General features: G+C 42.0%; 1 protein-coding gene across 9 annotated transcripts in view; it reads left to right on the top strand.

The window, feature by feature from the left end:
* The window catches only part of immp2l (inner mitochondrial membrane peptidase subunit 2), a 662,809-nt gene that overhangs the window by 14,472 nt on the left and 632,339 nt on the right, over positions 1-15,998 (top strand). The window lies entirely within an intron of this gene.

Raw genomic sequence — 15,998 nt, forward strand, 5'->3', positions numbered from 1 at the left:
TACAATTACCAATCATTTCACTGCCATTCTGATAAATTGAAGCTGTTTAATGTGGATTACAATAATACCTCTCTACCAGTAACCTGACTTAATTCATCAGCATCCAGGGACGAATCCCCTTGACTATCCTGAGTCATATCCCCCATTCTAGTAGGTTCAGAGGGAACACTTTGCAATTGCACTACTGCTACTGTTTTACCACCCATTTTCCTTTACTGGTACAGTCTATTCCAAAGACTCCTTAGGTGTCCCTATTACTGCCACACATTTAACGTTGAGCTTCCAACAGTTTGCTTTTACATGCCCCAACTAATGGCAATAAAAGCATACTTTACATCAAGGATGCCAAGGTTTCTTTACATCACTTTGATTTTCTATACTATAATTTTTGTTGACTTGAACAGCTTCTGCCTTCCCCCTAATGAAAGATTCTGTTCTAGTTCCTGTGGGTTTACAAATGGAGTTCTACAACCCCTTAGCTGTCTTTGATATATCACACCCATCTGCAGAACTGCTTCCTTTATTTTAGAAACCTTGCAGGCTTCCAGGTATGACCTGATAAGTATTGGGATGCTGTTTTGAAATTCTTCTGTCATCATTAACTCTCTCACATTCTCAAAATTTTGTTCAAGTTTCAGTGCTCAAAACCACCAGTCCCACAATATATCTTTCTCACTGGCAAATTCTACAAATGTTTCATTCGGTATTTTCTTTGAAGTCCAAAATTTTAATTGATATGGTTCAGGGACAAGCTCATAAGCATTAAGTACTGCAGTTTTAACTTTCTTATAATTTTAGGATTGTTCTTCCAAAAGAAGAATAAACATCTATTACTTTCCCCACCAAAATGCAAAATAAAATTCCATGTGTCCTTTGGCCACTCTAGGCATGTAGCCACCTCAGACGAGAAAAAATATCTCTGAGCTCTGTCCTCAGTGATTTTAGGCATTAGGCAAAGATTCTTGGTTATATCAAAGCTCAGAGTGGGACTCGATGTATCGTTATTAGCCTCTCTTTCACCTGATAAAAGAAGCTTTTCTTTTTCCAGGGCAAATTGTCTCTCTTCTCTTTCTCTTTGAAGCTCTTTATCTCTTTCCTTATCCCCTTCCTCCCTTCCTAACTTCTCTCTCTGGAGCTCAAGTTTAAGCTTTATAATTCTGATTCTTTTGCTCTTTCATTTTCCTTTTCCTCTTTTTCAAGTTCAGCTTTTTCTTTTCTCTATCTTTTTCGAACTCAAGCTGCTTGATCTGCAACTGAATTCTAGCCAACTCAGGCTGCATCTATCTGAGTCAGGCTTTTCTTCTTCCAATTTCAGATGCTATGCTATTACCTCAATTATATCTGCTTTTTTAGCTTTGCTTTTAACTCTAACAACAACCTTTTTACTAATGCTATTAATATAGCCTTGGTTAATTGGTGCAAGTCACTCAGGGTTAAATCTTCCCTCTCCAAATTGACAAAGCTATAACTGCTTTTCAATAAGTATAATAAGATTCACCATGAGACCCTGTTAGTCTCAACTTTAGAGATTCCCTGCACCAGTATCTGTCTGTGGATTCAAAACCCCAGAAAAGCCCCAATTTCGTTACAATCCCAGACCAGTCCCCCAAATTTTGTTATTATCCGGTTAGGGACCAGTAGCCTGTTTTTGTTAAGGTAGACAAAATTTGAAATCCTAGCTACTCATTAGGAGAATAAAGCCATAAGATTCTACAGTTTTAAACAAACAGAAGAAATTTTATTGTACATGTGTTAACAAAGCAAACAGTCAACACTGTCTATCCTATACTCTAACATCCAGAATTAACATGAGGTAAACATGAATTAACAGCCAAACTGTCGTTGAACACACCACAAACTGCACATTAACTGGCAGACACTGTCAAGACAGTTTCCCCAAATTTCTCAGCAACCCACCCAAATAACAGTTATCACTGTAAGTCACACAATCCTTGAAAAACTCTGTCTTCCTCATGAAGGATTTCTGCTCTTCTTCTATGAGTCAGTCTGATTCCCAGCCTACAGCGGCACCACTGTACCTGATTTCCACAGGTACAATTTTAACATAAAAGGCACATTATTTATCTCTATTCCAGCCTTCTTGGTCTTCTTTTCCAGCTGAGCTGACCTCCTACTGAAACTGTGTCCCTCTTGTGTTGGTCAGGCTACGCTCCAGAGTCTGAACATAGGCAAGGTCCCAGCTTTCAGCCACGCTGCTGCCAGCAACTGCTACTGTGCTTCCCTGAGCCCCAATTCTTAACAACATGGAGCTACCAATGGCTCACATCACTTCTCTGAGCCCCAGCCGCCTCAGCAGCACAGCTAAACCACAGCACTTCAGTTGCCCACACTGCTCTTGGTTTGCTTCCCATGGGCTGATGTTTACTCTGCACCTTGAACTGATCAGTGTAACCTGTTACTATAGAACCATAGAAAAGTTACAGTTCAGAAAGAGGCCATTCAGCTCATTGTGTATATGTCGGCCAAAAAGAGAAAAAAAACTAGCCACTCATTTTAATCCTACTTTCCAGCAACTGGTCCAGAGCCTTGCAGGCTTTCGCACTTCAGATGCAGATCCGGGTATCTTTTAAATGAGTTGAGCATTTCAGCTTCAACCACCAACTTAGGCAGTGATTTCCAGATACCTATTCTGTCCCCTATTCTAAGGCAGGGTCGAATGTATCAACCCTTGGTACATCACGTACCCTAAATGTTAACATCTCAGTCAACCAAGGGTCACTGCCACCCCACCCTCCCCCAACCCCCTGACAAGTGAAAAATTACCAAAGCTCCACACCTTAAACGCACACTGACAAAAATATAGATTTCATCACAATATTTATAGATGTAGGATAGTTGCTGAGTAATTGCTTAGTCACAATATTTCAGGAACACTCTACATACCCTGTTCATTTGTTAAAATATTTTCTAGTGCCATTATGTAAGTTTGTAGCATATTTTACACCCTTGGGCTATCAGGCTGCCATTGGGATTTAAGCTCTGATATTTTTCCTGCAGAAGACATAAGCTTTAACTACTACTTCAGTGAGCAAAATCTTGTCCTAATCTGTTGTTCTCCAGCTTCAGGGTATTTAAGCAGTGCTGGTTGGAGTAAATGTAGTTACACAATCTGTGTATGAGCAGATCTATCTAATTTACAAAATACTTTTCTATTGAGGGGAGCTGTGGTGTACAGGACCTCAAAGATGATAATATCTGGATACTGCCAGCATTACATGCTAGTGGGTACAGAATCAGGAAGATATATGCAGCTGAAGAATTGGCACAAGATGATAGCCTTTAGGTTCCTGATTCCATGGGATGCTGGAGTGGGAGGGGTGGATTGTATCTGAACAGGGCTGGGACCAATGTCCTTGCAGAGAAGTTAACTAGCTTGGCTGAGGGCAGGGACACCATGACACAGTAGCAGAGTGGAGAGATAAGGTGATTAGAAACCAGGAGGCTTGGGTTATGATATAGTGGCTTTAATAGGGATCTGGCTTAAGCATTGGCAGGAATGGGAGCTAAACATTCCTGGTGGCATTGTATTCAGGAGGAACAGGAGAGGAAAAAAGACAGGAAGGACCAGTGACTGCATTGATTAAGGATAATATTACAGTTCTGCAGAGGAATGATAAAATAATGGATTCAAAGACTGAATCTATTTGATTAGATTGAGGAACAGAAAAGTAGCTGTTACATTATTGAGTGTTTATTACGGGCCTCAAATAGTAAGAAGATGATAGAGGAGCAACTATGCATACAAATTTTAGAGAAATGTAAAAATAACAGAATAGTAATAGTAGAGTAAAAAGCAAAGAGGGTGAAGCCGAACTTCCTTAATCAATATCTTTCTAGCCCAACGAGGAAGAAAGCAGTGCTGGATCTAGTTCTGGGGAATGAAGTATAGGCAAGTGGAGTGTGTTGTAGAGTAATCTGGGTAATTGTGATCATAATGAAATTAGGTTTAAAGTTGTTGAGGGAAGGCACAAAGAAAAACCAATAGTGAAAATAGCCAATTTCAGTGGTTTAAGAAGGAATCTGCCACAGGTGGATTGGAAATAAAGATTGGGTGGGGAAACAGTAAACAAGCAAATGACAGGCCTTCATGGCAGGGATAATTCTGGTACAAATCAAGCACATTCCCATGAGGAGGAAAGATTGGGACATCCAAAGCTAGAGGTTCCGGGATTTTGGTTCTCAATTGTAATATCCACCTGACATACGTCATATGCACCCTGATATATGTCATATATGCCATTTTTCCTTTATTTTACTCTCTATCTATTTGTCATCTAGGGAGCTCTGGATTTGTTTGCCCTACATCTCCCCATGTAGGAATGTACCTTGACCTAATTATGTCCTCTTCAAAGGCAGCCCATTGTTCCATGATAGTTTTGCCTGGCAATCCTTGTTTCCAATTTATCTGATTACGTCCGTTCTCATCCCATTATTCTTACTCTCGATTAGTCCTTGTCCCTTTCCATAGCCAACCTAAACCTTATAAAAGCAAAATACTGCGGATGCTGGAAATCTGAAACAAAAACAGGAAATGCTGGAAAAACTCAGCAGGTCTAACAGCATTTGTGGAGAGAAAAACAGAGTTAACGTTTCAAGCCAGTACGAATCTTCTTCAAAAGCTCTGAAGAAGAGTCATTCGGACTTGAAACATTAACTCTAAACCTTATGATACTATGATCACTGATGCCTCAATGTTCCCCAACTGACTCTTGATCCACTTGACCCAACTCATTCTCCAGAACTCAATCCAGCAATGCTGTTTCCCCATTGTTGCAGAAATCTAGTTCATGGTTTATATGTTTTAAAATATAACTTTTAGTTTTAATAATTAAAGTTTTAACTGTAGATAAAATGGGGCCACCTGATGGAGAAACTGATAAGCAATTCTGATGTAAATGCAACTCAGCATAGCCTGGGGTTATTATACTTAAAAACGAACCTATGTTTGTTTGCAAGGTTAGAGTTGATAGTGAAAAACTTGAACAATGTGTGATCCATCTCTAAGCTTGTAATGGAGCCAGGGAGTCTGGAGAAAAAGTTGTAAAACTCCATTAATGATATAAGTTATTGATATGGGTTGCAGAATCAAAAAATTGTGTTGAAAGTAAAATAATTAGTTTCCATTTCTGTTTGAATCAAAGCATGCCACATTGCCATAGAGATAGTGATTCAGGGTGGAGCCTTGTTTTGAAGGTTTTTTGTTTAATTTATCTGCGTGTGTTTACTGACACAATCAGGCAGTTCAGTTTGGGTTTCATGAGGGAAAAGCAGCTGGAGGAGTTGCTCTAACTTGCAGCTACTGGAAGAAATCTACATTGGTCCTCATAGAGCCTTGTGGCAGAAAGCAGTTAGTTTGAATAGTTAGCTTGGAAAGAGCTGTACAGAAGCTGAGGGAGCAGGCTGGTGGAAAATAAAGCAGTTTATGTATGTCCAAAGCCAGGAAAAAGAGCTGAAGGGTCCACAGTCGTGAGGCCTTTAAAGAAAATTGGAGGATTGCCTATCTAAAAGATAATGGCAGGATTCCCATGTAATGTGCACCTCAAGGAATAGCTGGAATACTACCGAGAACGAAAGTGAATTCTGGAGGGTGTGGCATACCTTTTGGGAAAAGTTAATAAACCTTCAAGATTTTGTAAGATAAGGGAACTCTTGAGAGGGAAGTAAAAAGTAGAACTGAGTTTATAGCACAAGTTTTTATAAGCTATAGTGTTAACTTAGTGGAGCTTGCTTTGTTTAATTTCTCTTTATATATACAATAAAGTGCATTTACGTTTAATAGTATGTAATCTTGTGGCGTAGTTCTGTTAGTCAATTACTGGGTGTTCAGATTTCTTTTCAAATGTTAACGGTTCCTAATGGGATTATAACAATGCTGATGCAGCAAATTCTCTTGAACACACTCTAGAAGCTCTTGCTTGTCTCTGCCCTTTACACAAATACTACCCCACTCTATACTGGGATAATAGTATACCTGTCGGTTGTACCAAACTGCTACAAATTCAAAAAGGAATGAAACCGGATGGACCGCCTGGAAATGACCTCAGCAACGGAAATTACAACAGCACAACCAGCCCTGTTGACCCTACAAAGTGCTCCTTACTAATATCTGGGGGATTGTGCCAAAATTGGGAGACCTGACTCACTGACTACTCAAGCAACAGCCTGGACATTATCTGTAAGGTATGATTGAGTAAGCATGATAATGTCCCACTCTCCATGATAATGTACCATCTCACTGGCAGGACAGACCCCACCAGAGGTGATGGCACAGTGGTATACAGTCAGGAGGGAGTTGCCCTGGGAGTTCTCAACAGTGACTCTGGACCCTATAGTCTCATGGCATCAAGTCAACCATGGGCAGGAAACCTCCTGCTCATTACCACCTACTGCTCCCCCCCTTAGCTGATGAATCAGAACTCCTTCATGTTGACCAGCAATTGGAAGAAGCACTGAGGGTGGCAAGGGCACAGAATTTATTCGGGTTGAGGACTTCATTGTCCACCACCAAGATTGGCTCAGTAGCTCCACTACTGAGCGAGCTAGCCGAGTCCTAAAGGACATAGCTGCAGAGCTGCGGCAGATAGCGAGGGAGCCAACAAGAGGGAAGAACCTGCTGGATCTCATGCTCACCAATCTAGATGTCTCAGATGCATTTGTCCATGGTAATATTGGTAGGACTGACCACCACACACTCCTTGTGGAGATAAAATCATGTCTTCGCATTGAGGATACCTTCTATCATGTGTCCCACTGCCAATGTGCTAAACAGGGTAGATTTCAAACAGATCTAACAGCTCAACTTGGAGCATCCATGAAACGCTGTGGGCCATCAGCAGCAGAATTGTATTTAATCACAATCTGTAACCTCATTGTCCGGCGTATCCTCCACCCTACCATTACCATCAAGGCGGGGCATCAACCCAGGTTTAATGAAGATTAGAGGCGGGCATGCTAGGAGCAGCACCTGGCATACCTAAAAATGAAATATCAACTTGGTGAAGCTACAACACAGGACTATCAAGCGGCACTTACATAGCAATAACCTGCTCACTGCAGCTCAATGGATTTTGCCAGGCCTGCTCAGCTCCTGACCTCATTACAGCCTTGGTCCAAGCATGGACAAAAGAGCTGAGGTTAGAGTGACTGCCCTTGACATTAAGGCAGCATTTGACTGAGTGTGGCATAAAGAAGCCCTAGCAAAACTGAAGTCAATTGGAATCAGAGGGAAAAGTCTCTACTGCTTAGTCACACCTAGCACAAAGGAAGATGGTTGTGATTGTTGGAGATCAATCATCTCAGCCCCAAGACATTGCTGCTGGTGTTCCTGAGGGTAGTGCCCTAGGCCCAACCTCCTTCAGCTGCTTCATCAGTGACCTTCCCTCCATCATAAGATCAAAAGTAGGGATGTTTGCTCTTCTGCTCTCTTGTGCTGCCTTAGAATTTGCTTGTACCATATGACTGGCTTTCTGTAACGGCACCTCCTCTGACATCCCCCAGAATATGTCCAGCCAGACTTGGCAGCCCTAACCTTAGATATTCAGTCTCTTCACCACTGCCACACAGTGGCAGCAATGTGTATCTTATACAAGATGCACTGCACCAAGGCTCCTTCAACAGCACCTTCCAAACTCACGATCTCTATCAACTAGAAGGACAAGGGCAGTAAACCCTTGGACACATCACCACCTGCAAGTTCCCCTCCAAGCCACAACCATTCTGACTTGGAACTTATTACCGTTCCTTCACTGTTGCTGAGTCAAAATCCTGGAACTTCCTCCCTAACAGCACTGTGGGTGTACCTACACCATAATGACTGTAGTGGTTCAAGAAGGCAGCTCATCAACCACCTTCTCAAGGGCAATTAAGGATAGGCAACAAATGCTGGCCTAGTGAGCATAGCCCACGTCCTGGGAAAAATCTTTTAAAAAAACTAGTTTTTGTAACTATTTGCATAATGGCAGCTACTAATCCATAGGAAAGTTTGTTGCATGTTAATGCCTTCTCAGTGAAATGTCCAGAAAGGTTATTTGCATTTTGATGGCTTGTCCAGACATGCAGGCTAGCATCCAGGGCCTTGTGTAGTTCCATGTATATTGCCAGAAAAGGAAAAAGGTCACCTTAACACTCAACTCCATTTTGTTTCAAAAGCAGGGTATCCACTCTCTATTTTGTTTTAAAAGTAGTGCCCACTTTCCATAAATCCGTAAGTCTATATTGCGTGAGCATGACAAATGTGATTATCAGAACAAAATTTAACACCAGGCCACATAAGCCACTATTAGGACTAGTGGCCAAAAAACTGAGTCAAAGAGGTAGATTTTAAGGAGCACCATAAAGGAGGATAGAGAGGTAGAAGATAGAGATGCTTATAGGGAGGGAACTCCTGCGGTCCAACTCATCAACTTTAATTAGGCAAACGGGATGAACTTGCAAGGAGGGTGAATAATGATTAAAGTTTAGAAGGTAAAAAAAAGGCGTCAGTTGCTCTTAAGGGGCTCGATGTAACATCCTGTCATGACCGTGGATCATAGCCCCGAATCGCTTACAGACGTATTGAATTTTTAAGTAAGATGCATTTTTTTTAAAAAAGGACCTACAAGCAAAAGCTGGATGAGACTGTAAATTAACCACTTGCTGGAAAATCCCTGTGTGGATTACTCGACCAACTAGTCCAGAGAGAATGGAATGTTGCGCCTAAAAATGTGTGACAAGGCTTATTTCAGACAGAGGCACTTCAAAGGAAAAGGTGCAATGCAAAAACTGAACTGTAATCTCATGTGGTTGTAGGGATAATGAAAATTGATTACCATCTCAGCAGAAACCACCTCCTGTTGAGTTATATCCCAGACTATGGACATGAACTGAGTTGAAAAGAAAACAGATCTGGGCAAAATACATGTTTGGTTTTTTTTCCCTTCCAGGAATACACAAGGAAAGGGGTTAAAAAGCAACTGAAACCCTGATTATGTGTGCCAGTTTTGGTTTTCTGTTCTGGTGTTAGTGTGTGCTGTGAAGGTCACACCTGAAGAACATCAACTAGGCATCCCTGCGCTTGCAGGTTAAAAAGTCCTTTCTCTCTGATTGCTGGAAACAAATCACAAGTCAGCAAAGCCACAGTCAGAAAGGAAACAGGACAACTCCTTTCCCCTAGCCTGCAGAACCAAGAATCTCCAAACCAACTGCCAAAGTCAACCCTACCGGAATTACTTAACGGCTGCAACGCTTTGCCATCTACTCCTCACAGACAAACCAAAAGACTGATTCATGTACCTTTTTTTAAACTTTTATTTCTGGACTCACTTCTCATTTCTAATCTGTGTGTTGCGTTTTTATTATTTTTTCCCGTGTTTTAGTAACTGATAAACTCACTCTTTCTTTGACTCAAGAAAGCCTGGTTAAATTGGCTCCTTTTAAAACATAAATACATTTGGACTGGGAGAAGGTATCCATGAGAGAAGGGATCCTTTTTAAATGAACCTTGTTGCGACCAACTGAGGGGCTTGAATAAAGAAGGGGAGCCAGTTGATCCCCCCTCACCCGGGAGCTTAACAATTTGGGGTTCGCCATCCTGGATCATGTCAAAATGGGGGACCTCACCCGGGAGAGTATTCCATCACACTCCTGACTGATACTTTATAGATGGTGGACAGGCTCTGGAGAGTCAGGAGGTGAGTTACTTGCCGCAGGATTCCTAGTCTCTGACCTGCTCTTGTAGCCACTGTGTTTAAATGGCTAGCCCAGTTCAGTTTCTGGTCAATGGTAACCCCAGGATGTTGATTGTGGGGTTTCAGCAATGGTAATGCCATTGAATGTCAAGGGGCGATGGTTAGATTCTCTCTTGTTGGAGATGGTCATTGCCTAGCACTTGTGTGGCATGTATGTTACTTGCCATTTGTTAGCCGAAGCCTGGATCTTGTCCAGGTCTTGCTGCATTTGGATATGGACTGCTTCAGTCGCAAATAGCACTGACCATTGTGCAATTATCAGCGAACATCCCCATTTCTGACCTTATGATGGAAGGAAGGTCAGTTGAAGCAGTTGAAGATGGTCAGGCCTAGGACACTACCCTGAGGAACTCCGAGTGCAATCGGCTCACGAGGGTTCGGATCACTCCACCTCAGACCTTTTCATTAAAAACACACAGAGAGAAAAACATTTATTTTTCTCCTTAGTTTTAGCAGCTTTTAATATTCCAGTTTGAAGCACTGCACGATCTCTATAGACCTGATAATCCTTCCACAAATACAAAGCAGGAATTTGTGGGAGAGGGCAGAGAGATTACCACCAAGCATGATGAAGCGACATGTAGCAGAAGGAACACAGCCCGAATAGAAAATTTGGTAAAAAGAGAATCCCTAGAAGTCACATCCAACAGACAGGAAAAAGTGTGAATATGACATAACGAATGTGAAATTCCAACAGATGATTAAAGAAGGAAGTGAGACACTGCTGTGAGTGTACAGAAGTGATTTGTAACCTGTGAAGTAACTGACATATGAGAGTACATGGTGCAGCTGTGCAGAAAATGTCTGTTTATTCAAGACCCCAATTTCTTACTGTTCCCCCCTTTGAGAAGGACTAATTTTTAGATAACAATTAGTTTTTGGAGCTGCACTCATCCAGAGAATCAAGGCTGTTTAGAAAATCCTATAAACGTTCTATATTATGCAGAAAATGCCTGTTTATTCAAGACCCCAATTTCTTACAGTTCCCCCCTTTGAGAAGGACTAATTTTTAGATAACAATTATTTTTCAAATACAAGCTGTTTCCCTAAGTTCTTGATTATATTTCGTAGATAACATACTAAAGCTACTAGAATTATCTGATTACTTGGCTTGGCACTTGCTGCTAATTTCCAGGCTCTTAGCTTGCTCAACTATTTGACAAACAGCGTGAAATACTTAATATGACCCGAAGAGGAAGGAAACATTTTTAAATGGCCATGGTACTGTCACATGCTCATAAAGAAACTAACTTTAAAACAATTAGTTTTACTCCCTCTGACAATTACTACCTTAGAGTCAAATTAAAGTAAATGTAAAAAGAACTTTGGATTGGGACAAATGAAGGCTAGGAGAAATAATACTTGGTAAGAATTAGCCACAAGATGGATACAGGTGAATGGAGAGCTGGATAATCCTTTAAGTCCATGCATAATCTATTGCTTTACTTATATGTACTTATATGCTAAGATCTTGGAAATTAGCAGCAAGTGCCAAGCCAAGTAATCAAATAATTCTAGTAGCTTTAGTATGTTATCTACGAAATATAATCAAGAAATTAGGAAAACAGCTTGTATTTAAAAAATAATTGTTATCTAAAAATTAGACCTTCTCAAAGGGGGGAACTGTAAGAAATTGGGGTCTTGAATAAACAGACATTTTCTACATAATATAGAACCTTTATAGGATTTTCTAAACAGCCTTGATTCTCTGGATGAGTGCAGCTTCAACAACACTCAAGAAGCTTGACACCATCCAGAACAAAGCAGCCCGCTTGATTGGCACCCCATCCACAAACATTCACTCCCTCCACCACCGACACACAGTGGCAGCAGTGCGTACCATCTCTACAACAGTGATCTTCACTATTTTTCAAGCAAGGGCCACTTTAGCAAAAAATCCTGCAATGTGAGAGCAACAACGACTGCTAAATTATCATTGCTTACTACTCCTTCATGATGTAATGTTACAGAGCGATGCATGCAACTAAAACAAAATCACATGTTATACTTAAAAATAGATATACATACAATTAAAAAATACAACGTTTATAAAACAATAACCAGGAAAATATAAGGAATTAAAAATGCACCTATGCAAGTAAACTTTTTAAAAGCTGAATAATGTAAAACTTGCTTTAAAAACTGGAAGAGCTGTGTCTGTTGCTCCTTGACTTCCTTCATGTAGCATTTGTAGTCTGTCATTGTGATCCTGGTAAGGTAGTCCAAATGTTCATTGGTCAGTTTGTTTCTCTGTTTTCTTTTCACAATATTCATTTGTTGAAAAGGTAGATTCTCAGGTGTAGATATTGACAAAAAAAATGACAGCACTTTTTGCGCACACTGTTTCAGAGATGGATATTGTGTATCAGGGACCGTGTTCCAGAAATGATAAACACTTGTCTGAAGTTCAGACTTCATGATGTCATCTCCCTGAAGTTCCACAATTTCACTCTCCAGTTCAGCACAGTCTGACCATAGGTCTGTGATAACTGGTGACAGAGATGACACTGCTAAGTGGAAGGGGTTCTTGGTGAAATTAAAAAACTCCTGTACTCCTTTATGTCTTTATATCTAGACTCAAATTCCACCCTCAATTCTTCCAAAACGTGTACAAATGAATTGTACTTGAAATGTTTCAAAAGCTCTGGATTTTTTGAAATGACTGTCCGGAGCTTTGGAAAGTAAACAAAGTGCGTGTTGGGAATGAATAATGTTGTAATCTAGTTTTGAAAAGCAGTCACTACATGCAACATGGTACTGGGAAGTTTCTGTTTCCCTTGCAACTGGGAATTTAGCGTATTCAAGTGGCACGTGATGTCAGTCAAAAATGCCAGCTTTATTATCCACCCTGAGTTTTCCAAGTCTTTCTCCTCCTTCCCCTTGCGTTCAAGAAATTCACAAATCTGAGGGAGGAGACCCAAAAATCTTTCAAGGACCCTGCCACGAACTAACTATCTCACTTCATAGGTCGCCATACTCTGTCTCGTACTCTTCCAGTAATGCTCGAAACTGCCTGTGATTCAGTTCTCTTGAAACCAAAAAATTGACCACCTTTACAACTAACACCATGACGTTTTGCATTTTGCTATTCTTTAGTTTACCCACGAGTGCTTCTCGATGTATAATGCAGTGAAACACTGAATTTGGGTATTTCCTCTCGCTTCCTCATCAGGCCAATTAATCCATTCTCCTTCCCTCATATTTGGTGCACCGCCTGTATGCACAGTTGTAAGCTTTGTCCAATCCAGGTTATTCTCACCAAAAAATCAAGGAGGGCAATCAAAATGTTTTCCCATTTTGTCTGACCTTTCAAAAGTATTAAACACAACAGTTCTTCATGAAGTAATTCTTCTTTGGAGAAACATCACACATATCTGTACTTTCATCCACAACTATACTAAAACAAGGTGCTGCCAAAAGGTTCGTAGTTAACTCTTGCATTTCTGTTTCGATTTCCTCCACCCTTCTTATTATTGTTGTATCAGACTGCTGCAGTCTTTTTTTTGTTTTAGGATTGCATTTTTGGTGTTAAAGTTGGCATACAGGATTTCTGCAGAAGTCGGAAAACACTCCTTAATGATCTCTGCACCAGTAAATGCCTTTTTATGTCTTGCTAAAAACCATGCGAATTCAAAGGATGCCTCTGTCAAACACTCTGCAATGGAACTCAATCTCTGTATTATTTTTGGCAGGCCTTTGAACGAAGCAGCAATTTGCTCAATTTCATTTTTTCTTAGGTTACTTACTGATGGGTAATTTTCACTGAAACTTGCATGCCCTGTTGTGTAATGGCATTCTAAATTGCTGCGCTTAAAATTTGTCTGCTGACAAATTAAACAAACTGGCTTCATACATGTTTCATTAAGCACAAAGAAAAACTCACTAGTCCATTTTTCTTGAAACTTTCGGTTTTCACCTTCCAAAGCGTGTACCTGTCTCTTTATTTTGGCTTATGGCTTGCTTATGGCCTTATCATGGCCGCTACTTCTTCCAGCCTCCTCATTTTCTGTATTTGTTGTGGATCTGCTTTTGTTCATTTCATTAATATCTGCAGTTGCACTCTTATAATCTGCTTTTGCTTCTGCTTTACGCTCCGATTTTCTCTTCAATAGAATTACGAATTCATCCATTCTTTCCAGTAACTCACTTGGGCCAAAAAAATATACGACACCAATGGTTGAATACTCTACTAGTTCTATGGTGATTGCTATGGTAATATAACCATTACTATACAACACACATACTTAGATATATTGGCACACATTGTCCCATGTGGTCAGTGTGACGTGTAAAGGTCTTTTGTGACTTTTGATAGGCTACACATAGATACACATTTTTAATTTTAAAAATGAAATAAATAGGAATATAATGTTGGGTTGGGCTCGGCTCGCCGTGGCCCTCTGAGGATAAAGTGGTTACTGAAAATGGATGGATGGAATCGGAGAGCTGCATTTAGTGTCATTGGGAGCAGCCACTGGCTTGTGGGCCTTGCAATGAAGAACACTGATCTACAAGATGCATTGCAGTAACTCACCAAGCTTCCTTAGACCACGCCTTCCAAACTCATGACCACTACCATCTCGAAGGACAAGGGCAGCAGACACATGGGAATCCCATCGCCTGGAAGTTCTTCTCCAAGGTACCAGCCATACTGACTTGGAAATATATTGTCATTCCTTCACAGTCACTGGGTCAAAATCCTGGAACCTCCCTCCCTAATGGCACTGTGGGTGTACCTACACCACATGGACTGCAGTGGTTCAAGAAGGCAGCTCACCACCACCTTCTCAAGGGCAATTAGAGATGGGCAATAAATGCTGGCCTAGCCAGTGACGCCCACATCCCATGAATGAATAAATAAAAAGTTTAGGGCTTTTACAGCTGAAAGCATGACCATCATTGCTTTAGCGGTTAAAATGGGATCCATAAGAAGCCAGATTTTGCGGAATGCTGGAGGTGGTTTGTCACGAAAGTGGGTGACAACTTCACCAACTAACTAAGGGCATATTGAGCTTTTTAGGGAAGACCTGTGTTTTCTTTAAAAAAGATGAGAAAAGACACTGATGGCTGATGTTATAAAGCAGGCTTGTCCAACGGGCCTGCGGGGGTCGAATACGGCCTGCAAAGCCCCTCTTTGTGGCTCCCGGAACCAGTTCTCAAAATTCTGGTCAAACAGGCAAATTTCAATGGAATATTCTGCATGGAACTGGTCATCCAATCATAGGCCATTTCTTTCCTGCATTTGCTGCTGATAGGCTCACCATCTGTGATTGGAGGAGCAATGAACACCAATGTTGGTGAGCATGCTGAGGGCTGCCGGGCCGAGGGAAGCGAAGGTATGGCGGGGCTAGAGCCTGGGGAGCCAAGCAATGGTGGCACTGGAGCCCGGGAGCCAAGCAGTGGTGGCACTGGAGCCTAGGGAGCTGAGCAATCGAGAATGGAGCCTGGGGAGCCAGGTACGTTGAGCCTAGGGAGGGCGAAGTTTTGGTGGCCCGTGGAGAAGATGGTGCCGTGGTGAGTATGTGGGAGTGAGAGAGAGAATGAGTGTGTGTGTGTGTGTGGTGGGGGGGAGGATGGGGGGAGTGAGGGGTTGGGGGAGTGAGTGTGTGTGTGTCAGGGAGCGAGTGAGTGTGTGGGGGAGCGAGTGAGTGTGTGGGGGAGTGAGTGTCAGTGTGTGGGGGTGTGAGTGTGTGTGGGTGTGTGTGTGGGGGAGTGAGCGTGAGTGTGTGGGGGAGTGAACGTGACTGTGTGGGGGAGTGAGCGTGAGAGTGATGGTGTGTGCGGGGGCGGGTCCAAGAGATTTAATGACTGTGTGGGGGAGCGTGAGAGATTGAATCAGTGTGTATGGGGGGGAGAACAAGAGACAGAGTGACTGTGTGTGGAGAGTAGCGTGAGACATTGAGTGACTGTATGGGGGGTCGAGTGTGAGAGAATGAGTGACTGTGTGAGGTGGGGGCACAGAGGCTGAGTGATGGTGTGTGTGGGGGGGAGTGTGAGAGACCAAGTGACTGTGTGTGTGGGTGGTAGTGCAAGAGATTGAGTGACTGTGTATGTGTGTGTGTGGGGTGGTGGGGACTTCAAGAGACTGTGTGGGGTGAGATGCAGTTCAAGAGACTGAGTGACTGTGTGGGGGGGGAGTAGGAGAGACTGAATGACTGTGTGTGTGGGGGGAGTGCGAGAGACTGAGTGACGGTGTGTGGGGGGAGTAGGAGAGACTGAATGACTGTGTGTGTGAGGGGAGTGCGAGAGACT

The sequence above is a fragment of the Cetorhinus maximus genome, chromosome 22 (genome assembly GCF_964194155.1).
Source record: "Cetorhinus maximus chromosome 22, sCetMax3.hap1.1, whole genome shotgun sequence".
NCBI classification, from domain to species: Eukaryota; Metazoa; Chordata; class Chondrichthyes; order Lamniformes; family Cetorhinidae; genus Cetorhinus; species Cetorhinus maximus.